Raw genomic sequence first — 19220 nt, forward strand, 5'->3', positions numbered from 1 at the left:
TTTGGGTGCAAACTCTGCAACATTTATTTGGGGTAGGACTCTCAGTGTTCCTCCCATTTTATGGCTGTATTCCAGGTATGTGAGATTGCCAGGAAAATGAGAAATAATGTTTTGTCAGTGGGAGTTTCGTTTCCCGTCTTTCCAAATCAGAACACTTTAAAGACTTTATAAAACTCATAAGTCTGAGTAAATTTACTTCGAGCAAAAGAGAAATAGTATTTTAAAAGATAAATTGATATTTTCAGGTCACCCCCATCGCACTACCCAGGTAGTCACTGAAATTGCACTCTGGACCATAAATCATTTGTGATACTCCTCTTTGGAAGCCACTATAAAAGATGCAGAAAGGTTCCTAATGTTTGAGATGATAGTGTTTATAAAGTGATAAGATACACTGTTTCCTTAGTAGACTGTTGGGTGGTAGGAAGGTAGGGGAGAATCACATTTGGTAGCATATTGAGTCTCCAAATAGCCTGCGTCTTCAAAGAAAACGAAGTCTCACAAAAGAAGTCTTCAGGCAACTGCATATGGGCCCTGTGGAGTTTATTAACTTGTTTTTCAGCAAAGTGTAAATGTTGCAGATCCAAATGTAGTTGGGGGAGGGAAAGAAAGGAGAAGATACTAGGGCAAACTATTTATCACCACAGTGACACTGTAAACTATTTTTGAGAGCATTTACTCAAGTTTGATATGTTTATATTTATACATATATGCTTTTGAGAGAGGAGATTGTTTATGAAGTCATCAAATTTTTATCCTTAAAAGAAAAAGCCAGAAAACAAGACTACAAATGACAAAACATCCTAGTTAGAGCCCAGATGGCTGCATAAAATAAATAGCCATTTCCTTGATGGAAGCAAAGGCAATTTGGCTGTGTGAAACTGCAATTCCAGCAGAGATCCTTGAAGCAGATGTTGATATTGCTTGTGCATCAAAACTTTCTCAAAGAGCAAGATGTTCAGGTAGCACGAGAAACAAATAACTGATACCTTCAGATCCTTATGTCAGTGTAGGGAAACAGTGCTCTCCCAAAAGGAGATTGCCTCAAGATACCTAGAGCAGAACACATTGGCACAACAACTGGAGGAGATGAAATTTCTGTAGACTTCTGTTGCAGATTGAAACATCTCCCAAGTTTCCATATTACTTATGTTCATTTTGATTTTCTCACCCTGCCTTGTGGCATAGCTCTGCCTCTTCAAAGTCATGTCGGAGAGAACACTACATCAGCTGTTCTTTTGGCAAGGATGAGAGGAATGTAGGAAGGAGAGTGAAATTCTTTCATCTCAAGAGAAGGAGAGAGGATGGTCAGGATTTTAGTAGATGGAGAAGTGCGGGAGACTCTCATGGGTAGAGGAAATGAAAGATGCATAGACTAGAGTTGGGTTTGCAGAGAGGAAGGGAAGGTTGGAAAGAAGACTGGGGAAACTAAGTAAAAATAATCATTTGGGGAATGTGAATCCAAAACTGTATTTTGGAAGTCTTATACTCATGATAATTTCCTAACAATTTTCTAGCTGGTACATTATGTGAGAAGAAGCACTAGATTCCAGTAACTCTTCAAATATTCACCTTTGGAATGGGGAAAAATATGAGGAATTTTCAAAGTAAGTCTTTTAAGAAAATGTTCAGTTATCAGAATAAAACTCATTTTCTGAATAGAGAGAAATCATATGTATTTTTGTATTTAGCTTGTAGAATCTCTGTCAACAATAAAATATCATTATAGATACTTCAGATATGAAGTAATAAGAAATTATTATGAATAATTTTATGCCAATAAATTTGAAAATTTAAATAAAAGGAATGAATTAAAATTATAGCATACTTAAATTCATTTACAAGAGAAATCTGAATGATTTTAAAACAATTAAAATAATTGAATCACCAAATTGGAAGTGTTCCCATGAAAAAAACTCCAGGCTGAGATGGTTTCACTGGCAGTTCCACAGAACATGTAAATAAGAAATGCTTCTTGTTGTTTTAAAAATAAGAATTGCAGTTTTGTATGCAATTCCAGACAGGAGCAAGTGAGTGAACATGCATAATCCTGATACTGATGGGAAAAGACATTGATAGAGAGGGAAAATGAAGGGCAACCTCATTCATTGTGATAGATGCAAGAACTCTTATCAAATAGGAGTAATTGAATCCCACAATATAAACAGGATAAATCATCGTGAACATCTTAGTCCATTTTGTGTTGTTATAATAGAATAACTGAGACAGGTAATTTACGGAGAACATAAGTTATTTTTTATAGTTCTGGAGACTAGGAAGTATGAGATCAAGGGCTCAGCATCTAGTGAAGGGCTTCTTACTATGTCATCCTGTGGAGGGAGGGCATAAGGGCAAATGAGAAAGGAAAAAAGGGAGCTGTATTCATTCTTTTGTAATGAATAACCTTCCACAATAATGGCATAATCCACTCAGGAAGGCAAAGCCCTCATGACCTAATCACCTGTTAAAGGGCCGATCTCTGTTACCATAGCAATCAGATTTCAGCATCAGTTTTGGAAGGAACAAATATTCAAACCATCGCAATGGCAAAAGTAGGATATATCCCAGGAAAACATGACTACCTTTGGATAATGAAACAATGCAGTGTCATTATGCCAACAGATTAAAGCAGTAAAATCACAAAACTATCTCAATAGATGCAAATAAATCATTTTATAAAAATTAGACATCCTTTCATGATAAAATTATTTTCATTATAATTATTAGTGCACACTAATTGTACAAGAAAATGAGCTTAATTATGGCATTTTATAATGCTTTGATAAAGCCATGGTAAGATTACTTAGCAAATTAGGAAGACAAGAACATATTTTGATCCGAAAGGGGTATTTCTTAAGAGCATAGATTAGAAGTGGAGATGTCTAGAATGACAGAAAAAGGACCAGTATAAATCTACTCTTTCATACAATGAGAATGTACTCCAAAAAAGTTAAGATCAGCGTTTTTTTCAGAGCCCTGGAAATTAACTAAAGGTTTGCACAAACCTGGGGAGTTTTTATTCAGGAACAACTGCTAAACTTTAGTAAGAACAGTAAGGGTTGTGTCTTTTAGACTTCTATTCCCACATCATTTTCCCACTCCACCATACCCTGGAAAGTCGGCACTTGAACAACAACTGGAAACTGTAAAAAACTAGCAGCCTGCAGCCACCAGAGGGAAAGTCATTTTTGAAGTTCCACAAAACATCCGATCTGCAGAGAATGAAAACCATCTGACCTGTCTGGAAGATGCTTAGAAAAGCCCCACTCATAGAGCTTGCTATCCCTTGATTTGACTTGGAGCTAGCTCCTCAAAGTGTTCAATCCTTAGGACATTTGTTGAAAACAATCAGTGGCAATTGTTTATCACCTCAGCTGCATGAGGCTGTGATATCCATAGGGGAAAACAAGAACAGGACAAGAAAAGGAAAAGGGACGATCTGGGCACTGTATTTTAATGTGGGCCTTCTCAAGCTCTTCCAGTTCTGAGGGTGTAGAAGACCAGTTACATATGTGGGCTGTGAGAAATCTTGAATTTAAACCAAATAAAATTATGTATCACTAGTGAGATGAAAGCTTGGATGATTACTTAGCAAAAAATTTGATTTTTTTTTCACTTTTAAACAGTCTTTCCTTTTTAATTTTATTTTTAAAATTTTAAATCAGTACATATTTGCAGTAATGATTACATTTGTTGTGGGGAGTTGCTACATGTAAGAAAAGAACTGAGGAAAAAAAGGAAAGAGCAATTTGGTATTTTTTTAATGAAGGGGAAAATTAAGAACAGAAACTAAAACCAAATATTTTTCATTAGAATGTGTAAATTGTGGACTGTTATGCAGCAATAAAATGAATTAACTACAGCCACACATAGCATCGATAAATCTCACAACTATTATACTGAGTAAAAAGAAGCAATATATTAAAGAAACATATGGTGATTTCTAATTACACCAAACTCAAAACCAGGGGAAACTGTAAGGAGAGGTTGGGAGCTGCAGATAAAAAACAACAAAGAAAAGCGAAGAAGTATTTGCCATGTAATTCAGGATATTGCGATTCTTCAGAGGCTTCTGATGGTCAGAAAGGGCTATACAAGTGACTTGTGGGTAAGAACAATGATTTCTTTTTGTACTTGGATATAGGCTTCTTAGTTTTAATTTTATTGTCATTTTCCTTTTTAAAGAAAAGCCTGCTTTTAAAATCTAGCTTAAAAAATATGAAACAACTATTGTAATATTAGCCTTGAAAAACAGAACTATTCAAGTAATTTTGATGCTTAAACTTGTGTCTCTCCTCCTCCTTCCACAAGGCGTGGAGGTGAGGGTTGAATGGCAACTTGATTTGCTCTAGGATCAGCACAGGAGATGGGTGGAGCACTGATTGGTGTGTCTGGGTGGGTCATAGACGTGTAGTCTTGAGGTCCATGTGTGGTCCCTTACCCCTCCTTTTGTTCCCCTATTCGGCTTCTCAGGCATTACGAATTAGGCAGCTCTGCTCTGCCAGCACACTTCAGCCATGGAGTTTTTGCCTTGGAACCAACCAACCATCGCAGTGATACGTGTATACATAGCCATGTTTATAGCAACACAACTCATAACAGCTATGTCTTGGAAATAGTCTATAGGTTTATCCACAGATGAATAGATAAATGAAATGTGCTATTTATACACAGCGGAGTACTACTCTGCCATAAAGATGGAAAAACTTGAATCATTTGTAGGAAAATGGATGCATCTTGAGAACATAATGTTAGGAGAAATGCATCAGACTCCAAAGGTTAAATATCACAGGACTTGTCTTGCAGGAGAAACCCAAAATATAAATAATTAGAGCAAATAAAAGATACATAATAGGAAACAGGGAGATAGAACTTTTGCAAAAAGGAAGAGGAGCAACAGATGGAGGGAGGAGGTGGGCAGAGGAGTAGATGAGAAAAAGGATTCCGATGTGCTGTGGACATGCACCAACCGCCCACGGTGAATGCAATCACTAGTGCAAACATGGACTAAGAAAATGAAAATGAAAAGAAGAACCCCAAGGGGAAAAACCCTTTTAAAATATGAGCCAGATTGAACCTCTCATCCTTAAGATGTGGGTGTCAAGCACTGTGTCCAGCCATGAGAAAGCTAACTAATACACATGATCTATATGCTATGTTTTTATTCATTGCATAATACATAATTATATGCCTATTAACCTATGCTATGTATCTATTCCAATATTTTCACATAATAACAGAAAAATATTCAAGGCGCATAATACACATTTATATATGTTCTTCATTGTATATCTGGAATATATATTATGAAGATTATAAGTATATACACAAATGTCTATGCTGTAGTGTATAAGGTGAAACAAGGAGCAGGTTCTCTAGGTATTGTTACTGGGATTGTTGGAACTGCTACTGATGTGTACAAGAGATGAGCTAGCTAGCAGGTACCAATAGAAGATCCAAACACTGCAGATGAAGACTTGGTAAGAATTAGAGATTTCCTCTGAATAATTAATTTGTAGTTCTAAATTTAGAACACTAGTATTGTGGTAGTTCTATTCAACTCAGTTCTATTCATATTAGCTAATCATTTATCTCCACTGATTGCCCATTTTCTGCTTTGGTTCAGTAACTAATCATGCCAGTAGCCCACAGGATAAGCCATTCAGAACTCCTGCTGCTTGCCAGAGATTCTGCTAAAAGAGATAAGACTTTATTACACAACTCTTCTGCTTAAGAATGAAGAGGCATGGGCTGCCCTGAGTCCCTAGATGGCAACGTGACAGGCTGTACTTGGGGGTGAGATCTTTTAATGGACAGATCATTGTTTCTCACATATATAAACCATTGCATTCAGAACCCCACTCGTAACTGTTCTGAGTCCTAGTACTGTTAAAACACCTTATAAAATGCTCTTGAGGACAGCCAGTAAGATTGATATAAAAAGCACGAGCATTTTCTGGCACCAGTCCCAAGGGATTCTCTAGCGAAATGTGTCCCGGTGTGAAGGAATTATCTTTAAGACACTGGTTTGCACTGTTTGATTTGCCCTTTCTAACAATCATAGTTGTAAAAGGTTCAACTAGAGACAATGCCTCTCTGTCCACTTTTTGTTTCTGATTTTCAGCTACTAAATCAGCCCAGAAGACTGAAACAAAACACATTTAAAAAACCGTACAAGTTTTCACCATGCAACCTCTTGACAGGGCTGTCTTCCTCCAGGAAACAATCTGGGTGAATCTAGGCATCTTCAGAGTATAATTTTATCATCATTGCTACTTTTTAAGTCCAGAAAGATAATTATCTCTGGGATAGGGTTAAGCTGGTAAGATCTTATACTTTTATGATTGATTCCTTAAAAATTGGCACATTTATAGGCCTTTTCCTGAATCTTCAAATAGGCACTGATGAGATATCTGCTGACAAATTACAGGGGCATGGGCATGGCCAGAGGTAGGCATAAGTCAGGGAGAACCAAGCAATGGGCATGTCTGTGAATAGACCCTAACCTCAGCAATGCAAGTAAGTGGACTGCAAATGCTCAAGCTTGGATGGGGTTGAGTACTGGGGTTAACATTCATCCCTCGTATTTCATCAAGGCCAGACACATTTTCCCTCCTTTTTTCTGTCCTGGCTAAAGGTAAAAGGAATGACTCTGAGATACCCCACAAATATATTAATTTTTTTGCTGACATCCAGTTTTAGTACTTTGCTTTTCCCTCCCTTTCTTAAAATATCTCAAGCCTCATCATCTGGTAGGTACAGAAAGAGTCTCAGGGATTGTGATGGTCAGTTTTGTCACCTTGACTTCACTAAGGTACGCCTAGATAGCTAGTAAAACACTATGACTGGATATGCTGGTGAAGGTGTTTCCCAAAGAGATTAGTATTTCTGGTAGACCGAGTAAAGGAGGTGGTCCTTACCGATATGGGTTGACATTGTCCAAAATGTAGAGGAACAGAGCAGGACGAAAAGGTGAAAGAAGGGAACATTTACTCGGCTTGAGCTAGGACATCTACTTCTCCTGCTCTTAGACATTGGCAGTCCTGGTTGTTGGGCTTTCAGACTCACACTGGGACTTAAAGCGCTGGCTTCCCTGCTTTGCAGACTTTAGATTTGGACTGGAGCTATGCCACTGACTTTCCAGCTTGCAGACAGCAGGTTGTGGGAATTCTCAGCCCCTATGATTGCATGAGCTAATGCTCCATAATAAATCTTTTCCTGTATATCTGTATATCCTATTGATCTGTTTCTCTGGAGAACCTGACTAATATAGGAAACTTCTAATCTAGTTGTGCTCTTGAGATGCTTTTCAGGAGTGCCACAGTGGGACTCAACCACCTATTCAGGCGTAACCAGAGCAACACCACTTTATTTTTTCATTGAGAAAATTTTCTTAATGGTTATTATATGCCAGGTGTGTGTGTGTGTGCACATGTGCACACAAATGCATAGGTCTAGTTACAAGAGAAAACATGAATATTTGGAGGCACTGAAAGGTGATCTAGCAAGACTGAGTATGGAGTAAACATGCGTAGGGTGAGAGTGATGAGATTAGAGGAGTGAAGTTGAATTTGTGTGGCAGATTCAAAGCTTCTGGCCTGACCACATACTTTTTTTAATAGAGGAGTTTGTTGGTGGGTTAGGGGGAGTCTATGGCTTTTCCATGTCTATCTCAGTAGGTCACTGGTAGTTTTAGGATAAGGTGATGTTTTGATAAATGTGCTTTTAAAAATGAGGTGGTTGGTGGACAAGAATACTATGGTTTTATATTCTACAAGTCCTGACTTTTAATTACCTGGAATTTTAAGCAATTAGTTAAAATCCACCTCTAGAGAGTCTCCGTGGGAATGATTTGCCAGTGTGTAATATGTTGCAGGTTCCCCTCCATTATTTGATTGAATTTTCACAAATGGTTAGGCAGACACCATTTTTTACAGATTTTTAAGGTATGGCTTAATTTGCCCAAACTTCTGTAGCATCCATGAGAGTTTGAACTTAGGGGGGTTGGGCGTTAACTATGAGAAAATCGATGAAGAGAGATGCTGTCATTCTGAAAATATGTTTCGCTGCAACACATGAGCAATGGTTCCATTAAAAACTAACTCCCACTGCAACTCAGTGTGCCTAGTTTTTGTGAGCTCAGGCAGTCTACACTCTGAAGTCAGTTAGAGCTTCAGAAAAATGTGTACGTGGCGTTCTTTCCTTAGAAGGCATTTAATTGAAGAGTTATGGACGTTTTGCTCCCTCAATTTGCCTGCCTTTTGACTTTTCCTGTCTAGACTCTGGCTTCCTGACCTTTTCTTGATGTGTGCTCAACAGTGGCAAAGAGAAGCATGGAGCTTGGTACGGCCTGAGCTTGTGCTGACCCTCATTGCTGCTGTTCTCAGACTCTGTGGCTTTTGGCAAGCTTCTTCATTCTTCCATCGCAGCGACTTCATCTGTAAAACAGGGCTTATGGCCGTGCCTACATCACATGGCTGCATCCCGGATGGAATGAAGTGCTGTATGGAAAGAGCCTCGCATGAGCTCGAGCAGCACTGTTTAGTGCAGCTTTCTACAGTGAAGGAAGTTTTCTAGAGCTGTTCTCTCTGATATATAAGCACTTAGCACATGTAGTTATCATGCACTTTAAGTATGGCTAGAACGACTAAGAAACTATGTAATTTAAATTAAACTTACATTGAAATATCCACATATTGCTACTGATTAGAACACTGGACAGCATAGGTCTAGATACAGAATAAATCCTCAGTTAATAAAATTGTATTATTATTGTGCAGGTACTTTACATAGATCATAGCTCTTCTAATTTAAGACTCTTACTTCTTAGGACTGAGGACTTGTTTTCTGCATAAACTGACTCGCTGTAACTTGTCTTACCTGACTTGTCGGTATTTAATCTCACAATCATGAATCATAGCATGTACTGATATGACTTGCATGACTTGGCAATTTTGATGTTACAAAGCATTGGATACAGAAATAATATGACAATTCTGATAAATAATTGGACTGTAGACTGAGGGTTCTTTCCCTTTACTTGACTTACTGTAAAAAAAAATCTTCTAGGTAGTTAATATGAAGAAAGGCCTTGTTGCTGTCTGTCTCTTCAGTGGACACACAGTGGTGACAAGTTGTGAAAGGACCCAGTGTGAACAATAGGGAAAATAACACCATTAAATGTTCAGAGTAGAGTTTGGGATTTTTAGACTCATGTCATGGGAAACTGTTAAATTTTTTGGCTTTTAGTGAGCATAATGTGTAGTGCCTGGTGAGGGAACAAAAAGAGAATCAGGAGTCAAGAATCTGTAATTTCTTGATTTATTTGTTAGCTTCTCCATTAAGTTATCCATCCATCCATGCATTTAACAGGTATTTGTTGAGTTTCTGTTATGTGTTAGTCACCAAGAAGCAAGAGATAAGACTGAAACTATTTTTAAGGGGCTGACAAATATGATGGAATAATATTACATACACAGGAGCAGGTTTAGCCAAATTTCTCCTCCTTTCCTAGCTAGTCCAAGAGGGCCTTACACGTGCCAACCCAATCTGTCTGACCTCTGAGGACAGAGAATTTCTACTTGTCCCCTTTCTATAATTGTAGGACACAGAATCAGAGAATGAGCAGAAAAGACATGAATAAAGAGAAAAGGACATGAGAACGTTGGCTAGTTAGCTAAAGATATAAAGTTAATTTACAGATAATTAAAGACTAGGTAGGAGGAAAGAATAAATAAACAGTAAAAACCCAGGGTAGAGGATGGAGTTCTCTAGTGGGAGCAGGAAGGCTGTTGAGTGAAAGTTACTGAGAGTGTGAAGAGCAAAACAAATGAGGTGAGCAAAAAGGAAATGAGAATTCTTCTTTACTACTAACCTGAGAATTTTGATATGAACTTGTCATAATCAGCTTTCCAGTAGTATTACAAAATACTTGAGATAATAAACTTATAAAGAAAAAAGTGCTTACATCATGATCCAGGGATCAAAGAGAAAGAGCAAGGGGCCAGTGCTCCACAGTGCTCTTTAAGAGGATGCCTGAAGTATCTTAGGACCTCCACCTAGATCCCACCCCTTAAAAATTTCACCCCTTCTGAGTAGGACCAAACTGAGGACCACGCCTTTAACATAAGGTCTTTAGGGCACATCTAAAGGGCAAACCACAGCAGGTTCTCTTTCAAGATTTTTAAGAGACTAAAGCAAACAATGAGATTTCATAACTTTATGGACTGTTTGACTCTGTTTTATACCACTTTGTAATTGAGCCACAGGAGTCTCTATTTTGATAGGATTATACCTATAAACCACTAAAATAAAACACATCAAACACTAAATAGAGTAATCACAAGCTAACAAGGAAGTCTTCACCAGGAAGTGGATGGTTGAGCTAAGTACTCAAAGATAAGGGGTTAATTAGATAAGAGGGATGATCCAGAGTGTCAGGGAAGGGTATCCTAGTATACAAAGGTAAAGATATACGTCACGACATGGCCTGGTCAGAGAATTTTAATTGGCTGGTGTGGGTGGTGCCCAAGAAGTAAGTAGAAAGAGATGAGACTGGAGAGGTGGTAAGGGCCACATTATGAATTGCTTTACTGCCAGCTCTTGATTCATCTTCTGAGCAACAGAGAGACATGGGCTTAGTTTAAGCATGGGAGAAACACAATCAGGTTTGTCTTTAAGAAGGATCTTTACGAATGTCAGGTGGAGAATACGTTGGCTGCATATGATAAGGGCAAGACTGGAAATAGAGTAATTCCAAGTGTGGAACAGAGAAGTAGGCAAAAATTCTGTTGGACATTTTCAATGTGACGTGCCTATAAGACAGTGAAATGGAGATATCTAGTACACTGTTGGCCATTCTGATAGAAATGTCTAGTGCTTGCCTTAGCTGCTTTTCCTAACCTTATGATCAATTCAGAGGATCACACTTTTGAAAAGAGATGAGGTCTTATGACTAGTTCAAACCATTTTGCCAAGTGTGGAAGTAATGTGAGTCACTTCTGGGCCAAAGCACTTATTTAGCAGTATAATTCTCCAGTCTCTGACCAAGGTGGCTGATGATTCTACAGGATAGAGCTACAGACTAATGGCATTTATTAGCCTGATCGCTGAAGGAGATGGCTGGAGTGTTACCCAGATCTGTATTTCACATGTAGGATAAGTATGATCAAATTTTCTATTGGTACCCCAAAAGAGGTTTGAAGTTTTAGTACCAAATCACAATGCATCCTAATCTGATTAATACAGAAATACATATCTACAGCTCAGAAAAGACATTTGGACTACTAATGACTTTTGACATCATGGATCTACAGATTTAAGGGAAACCTTAGAAATGCGTGTGACCACCTAGGGGTAATGGGTAGAATGAAAGAGATCGAGCTGAAGCCTAGAACCAGAGAAAAACCTCCAGAATTTGAGGGAAGACATGCCCACCAAAAATGAGAAAGTAGTGTTAGAGAAATTAAAACAAAACAACATAGAGAAATGTGGTGTCATGGGAACAAGAAGAGGAAAACATTTCCAGGAGAGTAGTCAGCAGAATAAAATCTAGCAGAAAGGTCAAGTTTGATTAAGTTCTGTGGAGCATGGAAATGATTTTCCAGCAAGGAGATGGCTGGAGACGTTGGTGAGGCCAGAGTTAGACGAGAGCGAGCCTGCGGAATCCGAGTTACACCAAACTGGTGACTGGGAAGTATGACCAGGACGTAAATGTGGGTGATTCATTCAGGAAGCTTAATTTCAAGTGGAGAGGAAGGAGGAGCTTCAGAAAAAGAGAAAGAGGAGGGAGAGACAATGTGATTTCAATAGCGAGAGGACGGTGAAGGGCACAGAGCTTGGTGGCATAGCGAGCTAGCTGTTGTTGCACATGTTGACCTAATGGGATTGATTCCAGTGCAGTGCTCCAATAAGGCTAGAAGAGAGCGCTGTGTTGAGTGTTCCTGATCCCTGAAGAATGGATAGCAGCAGTGAGGAATATATACAGAGGACTGCTCTTTCCCAAAGGTGATATTCCAGAGAGAACCGAAAATCTTGCTGCTCCGAGAGTGGTTCTCAAGGTTTCAGGCCATGAGTTGTGGGCCAGAAATTAATGCCAAGAGAAAGCTGTCTATACCCCAAACTGCAAAACTATAGGGTCACACTGCTTTCAAACTAGGGCAAGTCACCCAGTAGTTGTTGAGTAGAGGGCTGGGAGGAATAAAATAGCAAAGTCTAGCAAACAAAAGCAAGGCGTGAGCCAGCAGCCTCACCAAGGCTGCATGGGGAAGAGAACAGAGCAAGAGCAGGCCAGACTGGCATGGTAGTGACCAAGGATGGGTGATTCACTGGGAGTTTTGGCATAGAAGGAAGTGCTCTTGTTTTTTCCCTTTTTGGCTTCTAAGGCACTGTCTCTGGGTGTTTAGGCACCAGTTCAAGGATAAAATACCCCTGGCATGCAGCAGAACCATGGAAATTGGGGACTCATCTATATGTAGCTTTGGCATTGCTTTCTTTTTATTTTAAAAATTAAAAAAAAACTAACAAAACAACAATGAAGAGAAAAGCAAAACAACACAGAAACAACAAAAATGATACATGACTTTGAAACAAAATGATAGGAATTAACAGTGGTTGCCACATTACATACTGTTACCTTCAACGAAGTTGCTCAGCCCAGCAGACTTAGGAATGTCAGATTGATCAAACAGTCAAAGACAGTAACAAGTAATAAAAAACATTGGAAATGACGCAGAGCTTCACCATACAAGACGGTAGGAGTTCAACAATGGTTCTTATGTTGCATATTGCTTTCTAAATACAACATTTCCCTCAAATGTTGAAAATACCTGAAATAATATGAAATATAAAAATTATTTAAAATTTTTCCCACATTGATAATAAAAATTGGGCTAATTTTGGACTAGACTACAAACTACAAAGGGCAGGGTGTTTGTGGCTCTAACTCATCACTGTGTCCTAATCGCTAGCAATAGTATGTGACTCCATGTAAGTGTTTGATAAATGCTGAATGAATGAGCAACAGGGCTGACCGATCTGAATGAAGAAAGCCAATTTGAGGAAACAGTTGTAGAGAGAAGATTGACAACTGATGCCAAAGGGATAGTTCAGTCAGAAACACCTGTATCACAGTCATCAGATTAGTGCTGTGTAAAAAGGTGGAAATTAAAACCAAGAACAGGGAATTATGGAATCTTCTAAAACATCTGAACCCAGGAGCAGCAATAGCAGCGTAAAGCAGACCAGGGAGAACGTTAGAAGGAAATGATACGGCTAAAGCAACAAGAAGCACCCAACACCCATCTCCCTCCCAGTACACTTTGCATGTTTTAAGTACCGTCATACACTGTAATATAGTTCTTCGAAAACGATCTCCTAGAACTTCATGATTGACGTGAGGAAGGGAGGGAACACGCCGTATTGAACAATATGTCGCTGCACACTGCTGGCTTCCCAGGGACCAGAAAGGACCACACCAATACTAGCCATGCTTGACTGACTGCCTTGGATATGTCAGAGACTTCACATGCACTAGTTCTAACGTCCTCAGCAGCAAAGTGGGCTTTAGTGTCCCTGAACACAGGTGGAGACATTGAGGCTCAGAAGGAACAGCTGCTACACTGAAGGTCCTGTACTCACTCAGAAGAGATAGAGCTGAGGTTTTCACTGTTCTCCAGCCTTCTCAGTTCTCCAACCAAGAAGGGACAAAAGAAATAGCTGGAGTTCTGTTGTGGTTTGTATCTAGATGTACAGCCAAAACCTCATGCGCATATGAGTGAGGCTTTGGGAGGTAATTGGATCATGGGTGTGGGATGCTGGACTGTGACATTGGGATTAAGGGTGTGTGATAACTGAACTGTTTTAGCATAGATTTCCATATGGATAATGGGAAGGTCCACCCTGAGTGTGAATGGCACCAACACAAGGCTTGTAGCCTGGGTGGGATAAAAGGGAAAGGCATGCTCCCTGCTGTTTGCTGCTGCTTGCTGTTTCACTGCCTCCTGCCTGTTTCTCCATGGACCGTTTCTCCTTGCCAGTCCCCTCTACCATGCCGCACTGCCTTGGAGCCAGCTGACTATGGACTGAAACCTCTACAAACTGAGAGCAACAATAGACATTTCCTCCTTTAATCTTGGGTGTTGGGTATTTTGTCTCAGCAATGAAAAAATTAAGACAAGTTCCTTCATGGATTTACCTTGTACAGGTTTTTGGGGACCTGCAGTCTAATTCTTTGGCTGTAATTGTCACTGTCGAACTTGCTATCAAAGACACAGGGGTCTTGTGTGATGATTCAGAGATCTGAGATCAAATACTTATATATGATTCTTATGTTTATAGCAGCAAAATTCACAATAGCTAAATCTTGGAAGCAGCCAATATGTCCATCAACAGATGAATGGATGAAGCACAGTGATATTTGCATATCATGGAGTACTACTGTGCCATAGATAAGGGTGAAGTTGAGTCATTTGTAGGAAAATGTATGCACCTTGAGATCATAATGCTAAGTGGAGTAAATCAGACATGCAAACTTAAATACCGTTTGGTTTATCTTACCTGAGAAACTAAGAATAAGAAGAAAGAGCAAAATGAAAGATAGGTAATAAACAGGAAGTAGGATGATCTTTCTGAAACAGGAAGAGGTCCAAGAGATGGAGAGAGAGGGTAAGGGAAAAGAAAGGGACAGAAAAAAGAATTAAGATGTTTCATATGCATGTATCAATTCTACATAGGGAGTGTGAACACCCTCCACTACAGCATGAACTAATAAGAAAACTCATGACTTCTGGATTTGCCCGGAGTGAGGCTTTACCTACATGGGGGTGAGTGACACCTAGGGGGGAAAAAGGGGTACAACACTATAAATAACCCCCTGGGTGTCTACTTCATAGAGGTGAAGATTAAAGGAGTCACAGGTATACTTCAGTTCACGAACGCTTCTGTTTGTGAGCAATTCAATTTGTAAACACAAGTGTTCAGCAAAAATTTGCTTCCATTTGTGAACCCTGCATTAGGCGACGAACATGAGCACGGCCACCTCCCTTCCACAAACACAAACTTGGCCATTGTTCCTAGAATCGTGGAATGATTTAAGTCTGTGAAGTGAGGTACCACTGTAATTCATATAAACCATTTAGAACAGTGTCTGGCACACAGTAAGCCTACAGTTATTGTTAGCTATTGTTACCTTTGACTTGTCATCATTGCTGTCATCAGAAGCAGTATTATCACTGTCACCAACTCAGCACACACAGTGAGCAAAGCAGTACTGAGTGTTTAGTTTCCCATGTGCTATCCATAGTAGTCTCTTGGTTAGTAGCAGCAGAGATTTTGAAAAAGCAAGGAAGTGTCTTTTGTGAGAGGAAGGAAACAGTGACACCATACCCAAGGACAACGGTGGAGAAAAGGACTCTTGGATGAGAGGGAGGACATGTCCTGGTCCTGATTTGGCTTCTGGGCTAGGAACATGCTGTGTAATCTTGAGCAAATCATTTCACCTCCCTGAGCCTCAGTTTCTTCGCCTGTAAGTGAAAATAGTTATCCTAGTGGGTAGACATTCTTTTTTGCCCCTTGGAATTCTAAACTACAATCACACTGGGGATAGATCACAGCAAACTGGATTTGATAGACACATAGACACATCCTTTATGCTTAGGATTAATGCACTGCTAGAGATTCCTAAAATCATCTAGATTATTCAGTATGGATGCTGATTTGTCAACCAGCTTGAGAAGAATAATCACACTGAAAAAATCCCCAAGTAATTACTACATAGTACATTTCAAAAATGTCTTATAAGTGGAATAAAATATTGTATGACCTTCCAGGACTGTTTTCCTTTTAACTAGCCCTAGTGCCCTGAAGTTTCACTCAGGATGAGTGCTTGCTAAGTAAGTAGTCTATGGTAAGGATGAACTATTGTGTATTCATTTATCTGTATGAATAAACAATGTATATCTGCATATCTGAATTTTTCAGTTTAAGGATTTTATAAATGAAGCTTTAATGAGCATTTATGTAAGTACTTTTGGTAAAAACTTACAATTTCACTTCTCAGTGATGCAATTGCTGAGCTGGATAATTGCACATCTAGTTTTATGAGTCTGGCAACCACTTTTCTGGGGTAACTGTTGCTTATTAAAATCCTACCACCAATGTGTAAGGGACCCACTTTCTTTGCACCTTTGCTAAGATTGGGTGTTGTCACTCCCCTTTATTTTAGCTTGTCTGATAAATGTGTAGTGATACCTCACTGTGGTTTTAATTCACATTTCTCTCATGGCTAATGATATTGAATATTTTCATGTATTTATTTGTCATCTGTATGTCCTCTTTTTCCTGAAATAACCACTCCTTCCCCCAAAAAGAAATTACAATGTGGGCATAGTTTGATAATTTGTTAGAAATACAGGATCTCATTAGGCACAGTGGTGGATATCTGTAACCCCAGCTACTTGGAAGGCTGAGGCAGCAGGATTGCAAGTTTGAGGTCAACCTGGGCAACTCAGTGAGAGCCTGTCTCAAAGTAAAAATGGAAAGGGCTAGGGATGTAGCTGTGGCAGAGGAAACAGGAGGTTGTGGCTTCAATCACCAGTATAGACAGGAAGAAAGGAAGGAAGGAAGGAAGGAAGGAAGGAAGGAAGGAAGGAAGGAAGGAAGGAAGAAGGAAGGAAGGAAGGAAGGAACAAAGGAAGGAAGGAAGGAAAGAAAGAAGGAAGGAAGGAGAGAGGAGAGAAAAGAAAAGAAGAATCTTAGACCCTGTTCCAGATTTTCTGAGTCAGGATCTGCACTTAAATGAGTGAACATGAAAGCCTGAGAAATAATAAGTTAGACCATACTAAATATCTATGTATAAAAACATATACATACACATACATGTATATACACTTTCATTCTTATAAAGTAGTGCATGTTAATTGTGTAATATTTGGAAGTTTAGTAAAATATAAAGAAATAAAAATGTCATAAAATTTAAACTCCTAGAGATAAATTCTGTGAAATATTACGGCATTTTTGTTTAGAATCTTATTATAACTTTATTTTTGTGCTGGCATTATAGTATACATATTGTTGAGTGTCCAGATTACTACTTAGCATTTCCACATGTACTCTATAGTCTCCAAAATCATTGTACTCATTGCCTGCATATAATACACCTTAGGGATAAAGCTTCATTCCTTAGCCATAACTCTATTAAATAGGTCATTTATCACTTCTTGGTAGTGTGCTATGAATATTCTTTCACATGTATTTAAATAAAAATATGATTATCTCTTAAAAATAGATTCCTAAAGGAATAAGGAATAAGAATTACGGTAGGAATCTTGATAGGTACAGCCTCCATGTTGCAACAGTGTATTTTTACAGTAGTAGAGAAACGTGCTTGCTTTGGTATGGCTTCTGGCCAGGCCTTTCCTCCAGTTGTTTACCTTGAAATGATTATTGGTTTAGCAGGAAGTTAGAAGTAGTACTAGAATTCCTTGGTCCCTTTATCCAGTTTTTCAAAGGTACAATTTTACCAAACTATAGTATAAAGCCAGGGAATAGAAAGTACAATCTATTTGAGTAGAAGCCTGTTTGTCTTTCACCATGTTTTTATGTGCTGTGTATGTGTGCACTTGTGTGCAGTTGGAGGCTATTTGATTCATATATAAATTTGTGTAATCATCATCATAATTAAGATACATAGCTGTTCTTATCACTATAAAGGAAATAACTTGTGTGACTCATTTATAATCATACCCATCTCCCCACTCCTGATTCCTGTTCCCTGGCAACCACTACTTTTTCCTCCATCTTTATAGTTTTGGCATTTGAAGGATATTATACAATTGCAGCCATGTAGTAAGTAATCTTTTGAAGTTGTTGTTTTTCACTCAGAATAATGTGCCAGAGATCTAGTCAAGTTTCTGCATGAATAAATATTTTATTCCTTTCTATTGCTAAGTAGTATTTCATTTTAAGTATTGTATTAGTCACTTTCCCATCTTTGGGGCAAAATACCTGACATCCACAATTTAAAGGAGGAGAGGTTTACTTTTCTCACATTTTCCACTGGGTCCAATCTGAAGTTAGCTGGCTGTAAGGCAGAAATAGCGTGGTGGAAAGGCCATACTCTTATCTAGAATAGTTGCATCATTTTACATACCCAGGTATATATTTTCTAGCATTTTGTATTGGCAGTATTTTTATTTTAGTCATGCTGATAGGTAGAGAGTGATGTCTCATTACAGTTTTAATGTGTGCTTTCCTGATGGCTAATGTTGAAATTTTTTTCATGTGATTATTTGCATGTATAACTTTTCTTTTGGTAATGTTTCTGTTCATATTTTTTGCACAATTTCTAGATTTCTAGTTGGATTGTTTTCTTTTTACCATTGCACTTTGACAGACCTCTATATATTGTGTTTAAGGTCTGGAGTCTAGTTAATAGTGTTGTACCAATGTTAATCTTGTATTTTTGACTTTGTAGTAAAGTTGTATAAGATGTCACATGGTACAGACTGATGTAAGAGGTCAAGGTACCCTAGCATTAAAATAGTTAACTTTTTCAGATATGAGATAAACAGATATTTTCTAGTTTGTAGCTTGTTTTTCATTCTGTTAAGAGGGTCTTTCACAGAGAACAATTTTGACATGGTTTAGCGAGAAGAAGAAATCAGAAATAGCAAGTGGCATGTGGAGAGAGGAAAAGGGCATCCCCACTCACCAGCTCAGCTATTATCTCTTTATAGTCTCTGGCAGAAGATATGCAAATATTTCTCATCACCATAGTTGGATTGTACCAGTCTCCTTCTTGACAAACATTCTGACCTCATGTCCTGACTCTTGTTGCAGGGTCCGCTCGACTTTGAGATTCCTACACGGGGCAGAAAGTCTATAAAGGATCCCGTAACAGAAGACCGACTTCCTGTCCAGTTCCATTCTTTCTACTGGACATTTTTCAGTTTCTGAGATATGATAAACCTTCTGCCTAACTTTATGTATACAACAGCCTGAGTTACCAATTTCTCTTTGATGACCTGCACTGGCTCAATGTCCTTGTACTTTTCCTTCTAGTACTTACACTTTTGGTCTTGGCTTCTAATATATGTACTCTGTGGTGTCTGCTAGTCTGAGCTAAAATTTGTTGTAACAAGAAGTTACACAACCTAGTGTCTTGGTTAGTTTTCTCTCATTGCTGAGACAAAATACCCAAGGCCCAAAATTAAGGAAGGAAA

At 38.7% G+C, this 19220-nt stretch overlaps 1 protein-coding gene across 1 annotated transcript in view; it reads left to right on the forward strand.

The window, feature by feature from the left end:
* LOC102015419 (spermatogenesis-associated protein 7 homolog) overlaps positions 1 to 19220 on the forward strand; it is a 133955-nt gene that overhangs the window by 26476 nt on the left and 88259 nt on the right.

Source organism: Chinchilla lanigera, unplaced genomic scaffold (genome assembly GCF_000276665.1).
Source record: "Chinchilla lanigera isolate Chin_1 unplaced genomic scaffold, ChiLan1.0 scaffold00097, whole genome shotgun sequence".
NCBI lineage: Eukaryota > Metazoa > Chordata > Mammalia > Rodentia > Chinchillidae > Chinchilla > Chinchilla lanigera.